We start from the raw sequence: 7,500 nt of genomic DNA on the forward strand, positions 1-7,500 counted from the left end.
CGTTCCTATCTATCTATCTATATCTATCTACGTTGTGGAGGCACAATGGCCCAGTGGTTAGGGCAGCGGACTCGCGGTCATAGGATCGCTGTTTCGATTCCCAGACCGGGCGTTGTGAGTGTTTATTGAGCGAAAACACCTAAAGCTCCTTGAGGCTCCGGCAGGGATGCTGGTGATCCCTGCTGTACTCTTTCACCACAACTTTCTCTCACTCTTACTTCCTGTTTCTGTTGTACCAGTATTTCAAAGGGCCGGCCTTGTCACTCTCTGTGTCACGCTGAATATCCCCGAGAACTACGTTAAGGATACACGTGTCTGTGGAGTGCTCAGCCACTTGCACGGTAATTTCACGAGCAGGCTGTTCCGTTGATCGGATCAACCGGAACCCTCGTCGTTGTAACCGACGGAGTGCTTCCTATCTATCTATCTATCTATCTATCTACGTAGGTACGTTCCTATCTATCTATCTATCTATCTATCTATCTATCTATCTATCTGTCTATTTATCTATATATAAAAATCTATATCTATCTTTCTATTGATCTGTCTATATCTACGTATCTATTTATTTAATGCGCAGACTCGCTCTGAGACTCCGACATCTCTGGCTCTACGTAGACGTCGGTGAACAAGTGTGATCACCGTATGTGAGGCGCGCTTTCCCGCAGCTCGTCTCCATGACCGAACTGTAGTCGTGGATCAAAAAGAGGCTGAGAAAGTGCGAATGGCACCGAGAGTGTCGCGTTGCTCTAAAACAACTATGTCGTATCAGGAAGACATTGAGCAACTTCAACTCAACCAAAGCATTAGTGGAGGGGAGGTAGGTCGACAATCTCGGAGTGAACCTGGGCAAACCTCCCTGAAAATTTCATCGGAATCAATCCAGCAGTGCCTGAGATATCTTGTCCAATGAACTAGCGAACAAACAAACACGACTGAAAACAATACCCCCGTCTTCGCTAAGGCGGTGTTAATAATAAACATATTGTGGAAACCAACATTTAGCTTTCTTCTTTAATACCGAATACATTCAAATTTCCTTCCAGAAGTCTATTGTGGAACGATGCTCCTGATACGAGCAGGAGATATTTCATTTCAGTATAACACTTTGTCAAAACCAACAGGGTTTACACATTCAACCCCTTATCTGTACAAATGGGGAGACCGTAGAGTGTAATATGTCTGATGTTCCATTACATATTTCTAAACTTTAAATTTTTGTCATTCCATCGAATAATTGCTACATCAACGAAAATACATTTTATCGTTTCTGATAACAATATCATTACAGCAACGTTTTAAACTCTGTGTCTGCGTGGATCGAGAAATAACTGTAAATAGTATATCTCATATTGCGTAATACATTTTGAGAAATAAAATATTTGTCATTCTTGAACACATTTAATGGTGAATCAGTGAACCATTGCCTCTTCATACGTATTCAATATTTTTCATTATTATTATTTTTTTCATTGAACCTCGCTTCGCCTTCATATTTCTTCGTTCGCTAGAATAAAATAACTGTCAAATACTAAAGTTGATAGAACATTCCTCTACACCGAACGACAAGCTCTGTTTGAAATATGGTGATGATGACGATGATGATGATGATGATGATGATGATGATGATGATGATGATGATGATGATGATTATGACGTCAATAATAAAAAAATATTATTATTATTATTATTATTATTATTATTATTATTATTATTATACCAACCACCTCATTATTTTTAATAATTCTACCATAAAAATCAGTGCATTCTCATTACACAATCAAGCATTTTTTTCTTTTTATGTTGTAATTTTTCATTTTTCAAAATTAAAGTTTAAATCCCAACAAAAAAGTTAATAATAATAAAAAATAATAAAATGACAAAATATGAAAATCGACATTTCATTCACACAAGAAGAAAAAAAAAGCTATTGTTTTAAATTCAGAACTTTCGCAAACAATACAACAGAATACAACAGAACTACAATGGCAGAAGATGGAATAACACTGAAAGAAATAGGCAGAAATTCCATAAGGTGATGTAATCTGCTATGTATCTAGTTGTCTAGCTGAGAATTTCGAAATCCTTGGGATGAAGCGATGTGTAAAAATTCATAGAATATGTGGACTGATGCATTTAATAAGAATTGTGTCGCAAAAACTTTGAAGAACGTGAAAGAAGATGACGACGAAAATGATAACTTACTCATTGAAACTTTTATTCTCGAAAATTTCTTTTTTTTCTTCTTTCTTCTGTTTTATAATATTTCTCTTTGTTTTTCTTTGTGTTTTTCACGCTCACACTCTTCCTTCGTTCTTCTTTCACTCGTTCATTCTCTCATTCGTGTTGTATTTTACCGTGTAATTTTTTCTTATTTCTCTATCATGTCCTTCTACGTCCAATATCAATTATACATCTCAACTCATCCACGTGTTTTCCTTTCACTGTATACACACGCACAAACACACATACGCATATATACACACACACACACACATATTATATATATATATATATACACAGATGCATATATATATGTGCATGTAAAGACGCAAATATATATATACATGTATATACATATATATATATACACACACATCCATGAACACATATATGCATATATATACATACACACATATATATGTATATATACACACACATATATATATATATATATATATATATATATATATATTTATATATATACGCAGACAAACCCATCAGTAGGTATATACAAAACAGCCGATCCGTGAGCCGCCGCAAATATGTCCATATACGCTTGCATATAAAACTGCATATATCCTGACACATGCAAGCGCATAAAGAAGACTACATCAAAACAAACCTACACGAAAACAAATCTATTTATATATGCATGGAAACAGCTTTTATTTTAAACAGTTTTAGCATTTATTCCTGTAAATAATACTTTTATTCTGTACATCGCTCATAGAGATTTCCTTTTCCTTTCATATTTCTTTATTTATCCATTCTTTTCTCTATATTATTTCTGTTATTTTATGGCGCTACTAATTTTAAGTTGATTGATATTGCTGCTGTATATTTCTGATAAATATCCAATAAACACTTTCTTCTGTCTTTGTTTCTCAATGTTTCCCATCTTTTATTGAGTGGTGATCTGGCATGTAACCCGCCAGACAAAATGCTTAGCGGCGTTTATTCTGTCTTTATGTTCCTCAGAGACCCACTTTCCATTTCATTCTTTCGAGGTCGCCACTTAAATAACTGAACACTAGAGTCGGTGTAATCGAGTGATCCTCACTTTGGAAATTCGTAATATCATGCCAAAATTGGAAACCAATATTTTTCATTGTTTCATAATAGTTCTTTTTATTCTACCAGCTGGCATGAAATTTCTGTTGTTCTTTTCTTCTTTGCGACGAAAGCATAGCCATACCATTAACTTTCCCAATCTACTACAGGATTGATCGTGCAATATTACGCCGCATCATCAAGACATGTCATTTCTGTGAGAACCTCAACTGTTAATTTGCGACTAACGTTCACTAAACTGAACCTGAGAGGAACTCTGTTACGTGAATCGTCTTTACTTTCTCTCTTGTGAGATCTAACGTATCTCTCATTTCATTACAGCATTTTCGGCCTTCTATGTATTCAGTGGAGCTTCCTATGCTGCTGGAAATCCCGCCAGAAATTTCAGATGGAAGAATTCTTTTCTTCTTATGCGAGAGGCTCTGAAAAATGTCAGAGATCTTTATATCTCTGTCTAAGAAATCTATTAAATTTTATCTTTTATTTTAAGTTTCAGTCATTCAACTGCGGTCATGTTGGAGCATCGGTTTGAAGGTTTTCGAGGAATAAATTAATTCAAGTATTTAGTTGTTAATATGTGGTATTCACTCTGGCAGTATCTTTTGCCGAACCGCTTCTTCTTACCAACACCCATTGGCAGTCCAATAGAATGGACAATCATAACGGCAAAGAAACGCACATACATATATATATATATATGTATATATGTGTGTGTGAGTGTGTGTGTATATAACAATGTATTATGTACACACACACACAGACACACACACATACACATACATATATATATATATATATATATATATGTTTTCCTATGGTGAAAATTGTATATAAAGATTTTTTCATCAACATATAAATAATTTTTTTAAAAATCAGAATATCTCATCAATTCTGTTTGTCATTATATTTATTTCGGTGTCAATAATAAAAAAAAAGTACTTCTGCAATGCTAACTTCTTTTCTTCTCTTTTTTTTTGTATCCTCGTTTTTCATCTCTTCACTTATTTTTTCTCCTGATACATTCCCTCTTTGAAATTGTAACTGTTTTTTCCCGTCACTATTTCTTTGACTCCTCACTCTCCGTCTTCCCTTCTTTGCTAAATTTAAATCATCATCTTTGTTATATAATGCCACGCTAAATCTTTCTGTGAACTACGTTGAAGCCCCACTTATAGGTCTGTAAGATACTCTGCCGCCTATACAATAGAGTTTCGAATAGGAATACAATTGGTCGAACAACAGCCTCTGCACCTTCGTAAACGATGGCGAATCCACCATAAAATCGTGTAATGGCTGTCTTCTGTCTGCTGACGTCAGTGGGATTTTGATATATTTATTTCTGTTTTGACATGTCATACGTTTCAAAAAATATCTTCCGTCATTTCATTACATGGAAGAAGTAAAACCACAACAGAAAAACTACATTCATTTTTTCCCTTCTTGTGTACAATAAATAACGTAGCGGACAATGATAGGAGGGTACGACGGTATTGTCCTTTTACATGCTAAACATATCAGGCAAATAGCATCTCATTTCAACTCTACTATCGATTCTTATAAAGAAGGAAAATGAATGGTCACAAATACAATCGATCAGAATTAGCCAAACTCTTATAGAGTCCACATGACCTCTTAATGCTCATCTTAATGTAGTTAATTTGGGATCTATTGTAGTATTTTTGGAGTTCATGAAAAACCTTTCCTGTAAATGTATTTATTGTAAGATACAAATAAGTTATTTTCTCTCACGTTTTAATCATTCAGCCTGTTTCCAGCCACTGAGACATGCTCTCTTAAAGAGACCCTACTCAGTTTAATGTGTGAAAAACGCAATAAGATCTTTGAAAGGAGCTTCTATAAAACGATTTCTTCAATAAACATAGATAGATTATAGGTGTCCACGAGAGGAAACTGGTAAAGAAAGGTGTCTGTAGGTAAAAGTAATGCTTAAAAACACCTCACCTTAGTCATACGTTACAAAAATATAGAATTCTTTGAACTTACTTTTAACTGGCGCGTACTCGCACTCCGAAACATCCCCGAGATACATCGGAGAGTCAAAGTCTTATTAGATACTCTTATGATTTGAAAACTAAAAGTAAACAATATAAATGAAAATGAAGTATTTTATATGAAGCAAAGTCATTTCCATAAACAGAAATTACAAAAGTTGTATAACTGCAAGTTATATCAAAGGAACATTCAGAATTAATCACAGTTGCCGATATATAATAGACGTATTAAACCCACCATTACTCGGTTTAATGGGTTATAATCTATTCTACACACCCATATCTATTGTCAAACGATTTTACGACATTAGCACACAGTTTGTTTAAACAAGCCCCCACTCATACCTCACTTTAGCCCAATTATTTATTGGTATTACAATGCAGAACTTGCATATTTGGTCGTTCTGTTTCTTTTAAAACTCAGAACATTTGCTTTGTACGCAAATGAAATTCCGTATACATTATAAGTTATATATTTTCGTTCAATATTTACTTTACATACCATATTTACATAACCATATTTCATACTTCCAACTTTCGAAAGTCTACTGCAGTTTAATGAATGGCATGGCACTTTAAATGTTGTCAATGCTCTTTTATGAACTTAAGCACGTTTTATTATTGTGTTTTTCCGTTCATTCTTCGAAATAAGTTTCTTCAAACTTTACGCCAACAAACAAAACGGCTGTTAATAATTGCGGCCACATAACCATAATCTTTACATACACCGATATTGCAGTCCACAAACTTTCTATCTATTTGCATAAGTCTATGTCTGTGAATACAAGTACACAGCCCAGGTACAATTAGTGTGCACGCGCTAGTTTACACACACACACACACACACACACACACACACACAAAACACACACACACACACACACAAACACACACACACGTATATATCATACTCCCCTATATAAACACCCGTTGGCATATGATTATGTATAGTGGTACGTTTCATATATATCTAGATACAGTTTTAGATATTAATATCTGTAGTATATTAGTAATGTTTCATTTTTTTACGTATATAAGTATACATACATATATATATATATATATATATATATATATATATATATATATAATATATATACACACACATATATTATATATATATACATACATATTTATACACTCAGACACCACACCCACCGACAGACACACACGCACATATGTATCTATGTAGCTATCTCTCTCTCTCTGTATATATATATATATATATTATATATATATATGTATATATATATATATACTTACGGTAAAGTGTATATACATACGCACATACATATTCTCTTTTATATTTTGATGTGTTTATCAATATTTTCCTCATCCCTGTCTATACCTTTATATAATCCCCTGTCATTATAGATTCATTTATAAGCCATATATACGGGTGTGTATTTCAACACACCAGTACCCGACTACTCAAACACGTTTATGCATTGTTATGCATGAGTGAATATCTATATGTTTTTATGTCTACCCGTTTCCATACACTTATATTTACCTCTCAAAGATAATTTTCTAAATCACTAACTTTTCTCGCTGCTTTCCCATTAAGAACTGCTCCGATTTCCATACTTTCGTTTGGTAATATTTTCCCAGCTTAAAAGCTTAGATTTCCCTTTGTTTCTATCACACCAGATTAGGTCCTTCCATAAATTTTAATATTCGTCAGTTTTAATATTCATTATTTTGATATTCTTCAGTTGAGTATGAGTGTCCTATGGAATTCCATTATGCTTTAATATCTTTTTTTTTATACGGAACCATTGTCTTTGATAACAAAGTTACATTTTTTTCTTGTTCGTAAAATAAAAAAAAAAATTCATTGCGTTCACCAAGTTTATAAGCCACCATGGAAGAAAAAAAGAGAGAAAGAAACCTCTCGCCTAACGTTTAAACCTTTATTTCAGCCGTTCTGATATCAAGCCTCAGTATTTTCCTAAATGAAATAAAATTTATATTTTTACTCCCTCAGAAATGTCTATTAAATTCCTTTAAATTTCCCTTTCAATTCCTATAACTCATGCACGTGTTTTTTTCCCCCAAAGGACAACTTAACAACTATTCCACCGCTCATTAGAATCATTTTCCTATCGGCACTGGAGTTTTGCCATCCATTCTTTCAGGGTCGAACAATAACTCTAGTTGATGGCATCGATTAACGAACTGCACTCAAATATTA

The sequence above is a fragment of the Octopus sinensis genome, linkage group LG23, assembly GCF_006345805.1.
Source record: "Octopus sinensis linkage group LG23, ASM634580v1, whole genome shotgun sequence".
Lineage (NCBI taxonomy): Eukaryota > Metazoa > Mollusca > Cephalopoda > Octopoda > Octopodidae > Octopus > Octopus sinensis.